Below are 11,304 nucleotides of genomic sequence, written 5' to 3' on the forward strand. Positions count from 1 at the left end.
AAGACCAGCCACCGCAACCGCCACTGACAGAGCCGCCACTGGAGCCACCGCCGCCCAGAAGATCCACCCCAGATAAGTCTCATCCCAGGGGGGATCCGCGGGGGGGGCGGGGGGGCAGGCTGTTCCGCCACAGAGTTCGGGGGGCTGAATGCACTGGCATTCGGCCTCACTGAAATCCGTGGCAGAATCCTCTGCCATCCCTACAAATCAATGTCAAATACAGATAGATTTCGAGTTTAGTCAGAGTATGTATACCCGACTCCTGGTGCAGTATAAAGGCCAAAGGTACAACAGGTCTGTAGTCACCAGCAATGGCCTCAAGCTGATTGTTCCTAGGTAGAAATTCTGATATACTCAGAAGGAAAAACATGCAACTAATTTGCATAGATCAGATCCCACATGTTTCAATATAATAGGCCCTGTTCAGGGGTGAAGTAGGACCACAATTTGTTATTCATAAGCAATTCAGACCAATTATGCACACATTTTGGGAAAAGGAAACGGTTTCTGGCATTCTTTGTTAGTTTTTTGTCATTATTTGCTCCCTGATGTTCTGGTGGGGCCTGAACACTAAGATGTAGCATTTAGGAAAAAAGATGCAAGCCAGTAAGCCAGCACTGGAAGTTAGGATAGAGAAGATCTCGACGGCCACCAGGTATTTCCCTTTGGTACTCAGATAGGCGGGAATAAAGGAGAGCCAAACGCTGCAAAAGACCAACATGCTGAAAGTGATAAATTTGGCCTCATTGAAACTGTCTGGCAACTTTCTGGCTGGAAAAGCTACTGTGAAGCAGACAATGGCCAGAACACCCATGTAGCCCAGAACGGTGTAGAACATGGTGACTGAACCTTCATTGCATTCTGCTACAATTTCCCCAGTCAGTGAATGCATGTCCATATCTGGGAATGGAGGAAATGTACTTAGCCAAATCAAGCAAATTCCTATTTGAATAAAGGAGCAGGACATGACTATCAAATTTGCCACCCTTTTCCCTACCCATTTTCTCATCTTGGATCCTGGTTTGGTAGCCATGAATGCTAGAACCACAGTGATGGTTTTTGCCAAAAGAGCAGAAAGAGCAACTGAGAAGACGATGCCAAAAGCTGTTTGCCGGAGAAGGCAAGTGATCTTCTTTGGCTGTCCGATGAAGAGCAAGGAGCAGAGGAAGCAGCAAAGGAGGGAGATGAGCAGGATGTAGGTGAGGCTCTGGTTGTTGGCTTTGACTATGGGAGTGTCCTGGTGCTTCACAAAGTTTCCAAGTATCAAAGCTGTGATCACAGCAAAAGCAACAGCAGAGAAAGACAATGAAATCCCCAAAGGTTCCTCATAGGAGAGATAGCTTATAACCTTGGGAATGCATTGATCCTGCTCTAAGTTTGAATAGTGATCTTCTGAACAATCAATACAGGAATCCATATCTGGAAAGAAAAAGTAGTGCTTTTTAAGAAGAGATAGAGAGCAGATGCAATCTGAGAAGATGGTAGAGGCCGTTAAAGTAACTTGTCTTGAATAGGGATGTCAGAGAATTCCGCCACAGATCTTGGTGAGGTCGAATGCCAGTGCATTCGGCCCCTCGAACTCCATGGTGGAATGAAGGCCCGCCTGCCCCCCACCCCATGAAAGGCGTGTGAAACGGGACACCTACCTGCTGCTGTTCGTGTTGACTTGTGAATGGTGGCCGCGTCCGTGATAGCCGTGATAGCCTATCACGGCAAACGCAGGGAGGCCATTTGCATCCCTGCGGAAGCCGTGATAGGCTAAGTATTTTGCCATGTATTTTGCCGTGATAGGCTATGTAATTATTTACATAGCCTATCACAGCAAAAAAAAAAAGGCAACGCAAATGGCAGCGTCTACGGTGGCCCCCATTTGCGTTCCCTTTTTTTTTTTGCCGTGATAGCCTACGTAAATATTTACTTAGCCTATCATGGCAAAATACAGGGACGCAAATGGCAGTGGCTATGGCAGCCGCCATTTGCGTCCCTGCAGGCTGCCCAGTCGCTGGATGTCTGGCTCCGGGCGGACCTAGCCGGCGGCTCTGCGGAACCTCCACAGAGCGGAGCCGGCAGAAGAGAATTTCAGGGGGAGGGACGGAGCACCTCCCCCCACTCCAAATGTCACCCTTCGAAAAGGTAAGTGACTTTCGTACATCCCTAGTCTTGAATTATTCATATATCCTATCCCTATCAGATAACATTGCCCAAATATATCTGCCTTAATCCAAGTCTGGAAAACAAAATATATATATAAAATAAATATGCCTCTCATATGAGATAGAACATGGTTCTTCCTGATGTATTATGGTAACGCATGAACTTTGAGCCAAGACATCTGGGTTTAAATCTCACCTGTGAACCACAAGCTCACCCAGAAGCTGCTTTCTCTCTCTCTCTCTCTCTCTCTCCCTCTCTGTCTCTCTCTCTCTCTCTCACACACACACACACACACTTAAGAACATAAGAGCCATGCTGCATCAGACCAAGGGTCCATCTATTCCAGCATTCTGTTCCCACTATGGCCAACCAGATGCACGAATAAGAAGTCCACAAGCAGGACATGAGTGCAACAGCACCCTCCCACCCATTTTCCCCAGCAACTGGTGTTGCTCTCTCTCTATCTGGGCATCTCTACACCAGCAGAAAATCCTGCATTTAAAATGGGGCTTTCTGCTTCCATTTTAAATTCAGGATCACTTCGACTCACGTGCTTCCTTTTCCCCCAACCCTTTCCCCCACTTCTCACGATATCTGAGTCTTCCATTCTCTTTCATTGACCTCACTCCTTTTCTTGCCATGTTTACTCTTTTCACAGAGGGAACTCGAGCAGAACACAACAGGGTAATTTGATAGCTCATTATCTGTGATGTATTTAAAAACAGAACAATGGGCATTTAGTGATGATCACGGTGTCATATAAAGAGCCTGCAAACGTCTGTGAAGGAGCAATCTTAATCGCAGGATAAAAGCCTGGTGTGAAGGAGCCCTCTCTCTCTCTCTCCAACTGCAGTGACGCTGCCTGATGTAGGCAAGCAAAGACTGTCCCCCATCATACTGCTACCCCCACCCCTGCCCCTGTTTTTCCCACCAATTACTCATGACATCCATCTCCCCTTCCTGCTCAGCTTACTTGGTTCCAGCAGCAGCATCCTACTGTAGAATCTTCACTCCCACTAGATTCTAGAGTGCCAGACACAGCAGGAGGCTCCCACCATTTTAAACCCTCCAAAATACAATACCCAACAAACTTGAGAAGGAACTCAGCTCCAAAGCAGGATGGCAGCGGTGGCTGGAGGCTGAGGTGGGAAGGCAGTGTGTGTGTGTGTGTGTGTGTGTGTGTGTGTGTGGGTGCTCATTTCACCACCCCTTCCAACCTGCCAACTGAGGCAGGAGTCCTACTGAGCCTGATGGTACCACTGGTCTTGGGTGTTGTGCTTACCTGGGTTTGATTTCTGTTGGAAGGAAGAGGTTTATGGCATTGGAGGCTTATGGCATTTTGAAATAGTTGCATGTATTTACAAATACTAGGGATGTATGAACGTTCCGCCACGGATCTCGGGAAGGCCGAATGCCAGCGCATTCGGCCCCCCGAAATCGGTGGCGGAATGGCTCGCCACCCCCGCCACCCCCCCGGGACGGGACTTACCTTGTGGGGATCTTCCTGGCGGTGGCGGTGAGGCGGCGGTGAGGTGGCGGCGGCTGCGGGGGCCGGTCTTCTGACATCCAGCCGCTGGGAAACCTGCACAGAGATGCAAATGGCGGCCGCTGTAGATGCTGCCATTTGTGTCCCTGAATTTTGCCGTGATAGGCTACGTAAATATTTACGTAGCCTATCATGGCAAAAAATAAAAAAAAAGAACGCAAATGGCGGCTACGCCATTTGCGCCACTGCTCTTTCCGTGATAGGCTATGTAAATACTTCCATAGCCTATCATGGCAGCCTGGCAGGATGCAAATGGCTGCCGCCGCTGGAGCATCTGCCCCAGGTAAGCTTCGTCCCGGGGAGATTCCGCTTGGTGGCAGGGGGTGGGAGGCCGTTCCGCCACGGATTTTGGGAGGCCGAATGCCAGTGCATTCACACTAGGGACGTACGAAATTGGCCTTACCTGGCTCCGCCGGGTTTCGCTGGGGGGGGGAGGAACTCCATCCCTCCCCCCAAAATCTTCGCCGGCCGGCTCCGCTCTGCAGGGATTCTGCGGAGCTGTCGGCTGGCTCCGCCAGCAGCCGGACATCCGGCCGCTGGCTAGCAGGGACGCAAATGACGGCGGCCGTAGCCACTGCCGTTTCTGTCCCAGTAGTCAGCTGTGATAGGCTATGTAAATCTTTACGTAGCCTATCACGTCTGACTTTAAAACAAAAACAAAAACGCGCATATGCAAATGGTGGCGGCTACGGCCGCCGCCATTTGCGTTCCTTATTTTGGGCCGTCTTAGTCTACGTAAATATTTACGTAGACTAAGATGGCAAAAATAAGGAGAACGCAAATAGCATAGCAGATGCTATTTGCGTTCCCCTTATTTTCGCCGTCTTAGTCTACGTAAATGTTTACGTAGACTAAGACGTGCCAAAATAAAGAACGCAAATGGCGGCGGCCATGGCCGCTGCCATTTGCGTACGTGCGTTTTTGTTTTTGTTTTAATCAGTAGTGATAGGCTATGTAAACATTTACATAGCCTATCACGGCTGACTGCAGGGACGCAAACGGCGGCGGCTATGGCCGCCACCATTTGCGTCCCTGCTTGCCAGTGGCCGGATGTCTGGCTGCTGGCGGAGCTGGCTGGCGGCTCCGCAGAATCCCTGAGGAGCGGAGCCGGCCGGCCAGGATTCCGGGGGGGAGGGACGGAGTGCCTCCCCCCCTGGCCAGGATTCCGGGGGGAGGGACGGAACTCCTCCCCCCCAGCATCAGCATAATCCACGGAAAGGTAAGTCACCTTCGTACATCCCTAACAAATACATAGACTGAATAGAGATGAAAGAAAACACGCCAATACAACAGCAGCCCTGCCTTTCCCACATCAGATCTCCAGAGAGGGAGATACTATCCCCCAGTGCTTCAGAGTTTATAGGTCACTTCACTCTCATTCCCATTCTCTATCTTTTGTCTCCCCAAAGTTCTTCTGCTGTTTCCCGCTCACACCTAGCTTGCCCCCGCCTTGCTGGAAGGGACGAAAAAGGATGAGTCATCTTCTCTAACCATCTCCAAGCCCTCCTGGGGGATTGTTGTTCATATTCCTTAACAGAAGGTGTGCTTGGAAACGTTGCCTCTTACTATTAAGGAATATGTCTGGTCATTCTGGCCCCATTAATCTTGCCAGGTTAACACCAGAATTAAGGCTATCTCATTTTGGGTTAAACTCAAAAAAGCCAGGAAATTGGAAGCTAAGGGTGATGATCTGTCTTTCTGCCTGTTGTCTATCCACATATAAGAGTATATAGCAAATTTTACACAGACACTATAATCCTTTCCCATGGCTCATCTCCTAGCTTTGCATATGGACTTGTTTCATTTTATTTTGTATTATGTATGAAACACTGAATTACTGGTTTGCACTTTTACTTGATGACACAGCACTGTGTTCTTTGTCAGTAGCTGGCTATATATATATCTTCCTTCTTTCCTTTACATATGAAGCACATTTCCAACTGAAAGAAACCATCAATCCAATGTTTAGTGTGTCAGAATGTGTGACCAAGCATACCTAGGTCTGAATGTAAAAGAGAGGTCTGCATTCTTGTATAACAAGACCTCTTCCTATAGCCACATATTCAAGTATCAGAAACATTTTCTTACTCCTTCCAGACCAAAGGCCATGCACATTTTTGTTACACTGGTTTTGCTGGATATGGTATGAGATGCAGTATGCTTGACATCTATGAAGAACCATGATTCCTACCGGTCTGATTAGAAATTTTCCCTTGAGGACACGGGGCACAATCATAGCAGCAAAATGGCTCCCCTTCCTTCTTTTTCCTGATGTGGCCAGGATGGCAGTTGTCATTACACACAGAAATGGGCAGCACCTAATCAGAAACATCAGTGGAGAATGGACAGCACTGAGAAAAAGATGTTTTGATCATTATGGTTTCACTTGTGGGTGTAAAGTATCACGGTGTTCTAAATTGGATAGATGCTTAGGCCCTTTCAGAGCCCAACAGATCCCCGGCATGGACCCAGCTTGGCTTGCATTTGCAAGCCGAGCTGCATAGTTCCTGCCATTTAGGAACTTTAGTGGGAGAGGGGTTGTGCGAAGTCGCAGGCGGATTAGTGCCAAATCCTGGCCATGACTAGCACAATTTGCACAACATCGCAGCTTAGACCGTTTGTAGCTGTGATTTTATGCAAACTGTGCTATTTCTGGCTGTGATTTTGTGCAAGTCAGGATTTGTGCAACCCTCCCACCAAAAAATCTATGAGTTGGCTTGACTCATTGCATGCCAAATCAGGCCAACTCAGGATCATGCCGCAGTACAGGGGCCTTAGTGACTATGTCGATGGCCTGTGGCACTTCACCATGTCACAGTGCAGCAAGATCTGGGCCACCCACCTCATGCCCCGAGACAAAGGCCAAATGAAGCGTGAGCCCTGCCCTATGCATTGGGTCAATGACAATCCAAGACAACCCCATAGTTGTCATAGAGGACATGAAGGCTTGATCTGGTCCTGTTAAGGCAGCAGCAGTGTGGATGTTCAGTTCCTCCAGGACCATAGTTCTAGGGTTCTCCAACAAAACATCTGAGTAGGGATGTACGAATCCCTTGCCTTGTTCCATTCCAGGGATCCGGGGGGGGGGGAGGCGATCCATCCCTCCCCCCGAAATCCTCCCCAGTGAGCTCTGCTCTGCAGCAAGGCCGGGGAGCCGCCAGCCAGGACCAGCAGCAGCCGGACTTCCAGCTGTTGCCGGGCTGCTGCGGCCGCAAATGGCGGCCATCGTGGCGGCCGCCATTTGTGTCCTTTCATTGGGCCATGATAGGCTATGTGAGTATTTACGTAGCCTTTCACTGCAAAGAGCAGGGGCGCAAATAGCATAGCGGTCGCCATTTGTGCCCATGCTCTTTGCTGTGATAGGCTACGTAAGTATTTACGTAGCCTATCATGGCCCAATGCAGGCATGCGAATGGCAGCCGCTACGACGGCTGACATTTGGGGACGCAGCAGCCCGGCAGTGACAGGAAGAAGAGCTGCTGCCGCCGCCGCTGCCGCCGCCGCTGCCGCCGCCACCGCCACATCCACCACCAGGTAGGTCTGTCTGGGGGGATTTCGGGTGGTGGCGGTGGGTGGTTTGTCCGTTCTGCCACAGACTCCGGGGGGCCTGATTCCAAAGAATCTGGCCTCACTAGAGTCCGTGGTGGATTTTTTCCAACATCCCTACATCTGAGACCCCTCAGTAGGGGTCTACGAATTGTGTACCTTCCGTGCCACCTGACTTCCACAGTTTGCGGCCAGTGCTCCGTACTGTCTTTCGCAAGCCCCCAGAATTCTCCTCTTTTTTTTACACTCCAAAAGTTACGAAGATAAATCTGTACCGACAGCTTTCTACGGAAAATAGCCTTTCTTACGGACGTTATGCAGAATTACGGCTGTTACAATCCTGAATAAATACATCAATAGATTTTAGCAAAATTTTGAAGTTATATATGAAATGCCATGATGAAATAGGGGAAAAGTGTAAATGTGTCACTTTTCAGCAGATTTCACTCCTTGTACCTGTGGAAATTTTTTATCACAAGTCTCTACAATTGTAGACCTCATCAGGTAGAAAGTGGATATCACGTATCACTTCTTTATAATCAGTAGAACTTTGAGGCTTATACTGGTGGAACTTTTTGGTGTATGACTCACCTTCAATAAAAAGGCACTCCCATGACTCTTTAATTTATATTATGTTTCTTTTATTGTACATGGCCTGGTTATGTTGGACAGGAAAGGTGGTGTAAAGTATTTTGAAACAATCAAGTTGTGCTACATCTGGCAGGATCCTTGCTGTCTCACCTGCTTGAACGTCCTAGGCCAAACGATGCTTTTATCATGGACTGTTAACTTTTTTCCAGGAGGAGCTACTGGATTGAACATTCCCACTTTAACTCTCAGAAAGGATTGATTTGGGAAAATTACCCAGTTTGTAACATCGAATCCTGTGACTGCTTCTCCATTTTCATCAAACTCTACTGCCTCCCCCGCACTGTTGTTGAATGAGATGCCCCTCAGAAAAGGATGGAGCTAAATTCAAAGACAAAAACACACAAATGGACAACAAAGTATTTTCATGATCACGCTGACAAGTACCTATCCTAGGAATGTTGAGATTATTTTACATCAGTCTGGGTCTTGCTTCCTCACTGCTTTACTGTGGCTAGATGGATGCAAAACCTTTCCCTTGGGAAGAGTTGTCTGCCCCATTTCCTAACCAGGTAGAAATAGAAATTTGTGGCAGATTGTTTTGGCTAACTGGGAATTATGGTATGCCCCTCACTCCATTTTGTCTTAATGTGCCCCTCTGGAAAAAATAAGTTACTGACCAGGATTCTATAGAAAAGGAAAAGGAGATGGAAACAACAAGCAAAGTGATATCTATTAACCTTAACCTTAAACCTAATAACTCATACACATGACTTTAAGAAATGCTCCATTGAGAAGCTGAGAAGAGCTTCATGTGTAACTTCTGTGGCTTTTAATGTAAAGAGAACATAATACAGCTAGCACTCGTACCAGCTTACCCCCCACACAGCCACCTCCCTATCTAAAAAAATAAAAGATGTAGCTTTGATTGGAAATACCTGCCATGCCAGCACATTCCAGGACACCAGCTTTCTTCCAGAGTCCCATAATTTGTGTTTGGATCTTGATACATACATGGAATATAAAGCATGTGCCACAGCAAGGGCAGCATTGTAAACATTGTAGCTGTGACCAGTCATACTCATTTCAAAGAAAGTTCCAGGAAGGCTCTCCAGTTTCTCATCCATGCTGCAGTCTTTTTTCAACACTCTACTCTCGCTGGATTGTTTCAATGAACAGTTAAAGGCCTTTTCCCAAAATACTTTGATGAAGCCATTTTCTTTTGCCCAGGAAGGATTTACACTCTGAAGAAATTTCTTGAATCCTAATGGTTCCATTGAGTGGACTGCAAAGGATAGCATACCATGCAAGGTTTGTATATCATGACCCGGTACAGTGGTGCTTGCTGTGAAATCCCAATATGTTGTCATAATCCATAACTTACTTCTAGGTGAATCTAGGACTGCTCCCCGAATTAACAAGCTTATTGTAATTATCTCTGGCCTTGCAGTATCAGCAAGAAACACATTGGCTTTGCTTTCCATGAAAGCTGAATGTCCTTCCAATTCACTATGCGATGGCCATGCCTTTCCACCATGTTTTCCAAAGGCTGGCATTTTTTCTATAAAGTTAACACAGATGCCTCCCTGTGAAAGCATTGGCAGTAATTTTTGCAAACGCCATTCTGCATGCATATTATCCATAGTAAAGAGGCCAATCCATGTCCAGTTGAAATGCACAAGTAACTGGACAAGCCCAATGTACTGATGAGCATCGTTTGGGACCATCTGATACAAAGTACGAGATAGTGCTTTGTCACCCCAGGCTGGGGAAAAAGGTCCAGTTGTGAGCTGAAATAGAATGCAGAGATATTTTATGAATGGAATAACATCTGTATGGGAGTGGTATGTGCAATGAAAAAAGTGCTAGCAAATCCTGATTGGGTAAGATGCCTATATGGATAAATATGGACTATAACTCTAATGCTTCAGGTGAGATTTGACATAAATGTGGATGGTCAAAGAAATGGCTCATGTAAATCTTCATTGCTGACATGCTAGTTGAATGTTCAGGGAGTTTTAAACATTGTATTTATAGAGCAGCATTTATAGAATCAGATTGATTCAATTATTTGTGTGTTGAAGAGATTTTTAGGATGCACTTCCCTAAATGTATGGGGGAAGTAAGCTACAAGAAAAAGCTAAGAACATCATCACAAAATGATTTTCCACAGAGTGGACCTAACCTTTTCAGTCAGCCAATTCACATTACATACTGGAATGCAGGGCTGGCCCAGCCATGACACAGGGTGAGGTGCTTGCATCAGGGGATGAACCGGGGTGAGGAGGAAATTTCACCACTCTACTCAGCTCCCTTTATCACCTCCCTTACAAGGAGGGCCCACCTTAATGTCCTCCAGTGGGTGCTCTGTAGAACCCACTCAGCCACTCTCCTACCTTGGCATTTGCTGTGTTGGGAGAGCAGTCTTCAGGGCTCTCTAGAGCATCTGCCTGTCCTCTCCTTCACTCATCCCAAGGACACAGAACCGGTGGCCACAGAACTCTTGGGAGACCCGAGTGAGCTCCTGCAACAACTGTGTGAACTCCAGCAAGAGCCCCATAGAGCCTACATGCAAGCAGCAAATGTAAAGGTAAGGGGGGCACAGGAAGGGGGAATGGGATGGTGTTGCATCTACCTTACACAGGACCTGCTGGAATACTTGGGCAAATAAAAACATATTAGCCTGGAACTGAAAAGACAGTAGAGTTGGCTCCTGGTGTCCCTCCCTGTGGTGGCCCGGGGAGGAGGAGGCATTCAGTAAACAAGGTGGCTTGACAGAAAAGTGCTTTTCTTTTGCTCCACCTTTCTTATTTCAGCTGGTGGGAGGACCTTTAATGAGAAAGAAACACAGTGTCTTTGCAGGCTTATGTAGCAGGCACCACTCCTTTAGCTGCCCTGGCCTTCACATCAGCCACGTAGGGTTCTATAGTTAAGATTCAGTACATTGAATCCTGCCTGGAAATGGACTGTGTTCAATGGAAATGGCATTGAACACAGTCAATGTTGCTGTTAAGGAGTCTGTGACTGGAGTATAATGTACTAGCTGTGACTCATCTTGGCTTCCTGTTCACCTCTGGCTTCCTGTTCACCTCTGAGGCCAATTCAAAGTGCTGGTTTAACCTACAAAGCCCTTTGTGGCTTGGAGTCTCAGTACTTCATGGAACACCAATTCCCTGATGTGCCCACCCATGGCCAAAGAGGCCCTCCTCCGTGTGTCCCCTTTTTCTGAGCTTGGGGGGGGGGCTTCTTGGTGATGCCACCAGGTTTCATGCTGCCCTCCCAAGGAAAGATCACCTGCTGTCAAAAATGTATCACTTTCAGTCACAGGTTAAGGCTTTTTTTGTCCTTTTAAATCGATGATATCTAATCTCTATTACATTTTTTAGGTTTTAGCTTCAGTATTATGTGGTTTTAGACCATCATTTCTGTTGTATTTTATTATGTTTACTTTTGTAGTACTTTCTCTCATA

General features: G+C 47.2%; 1 pseudogene; it reads right to left on the reverse strand.

Annotated features, from left to right (window-relative positions):
- Positions 1-454: 454 nt before the first annotated feature.
- On the reverse strand, positions 455-6,009 carry LOC146341759 (vomeronasal type-2 receptor 26-like; annotated as a pseudogene).
- Between the last annotated feature and the right edge of the window lie 5,295 nt (positions 6,010-11,304).

Source organism: Heloderma suspectum, chromosome 6, assembly GCF_057233095.1.
Source record: "Heloderma suspectum isolate Gila_16-S chromosome 6, 16-S_ref, whole genome shotgun sequence".
In the NCBI taxonomy this organism is placed as follows: Eukaryota; Metazoa; Chordata; class Lepidosauria; order Squamata; family Helodermatidae; genus Heloderma; species Heloderma suspectum.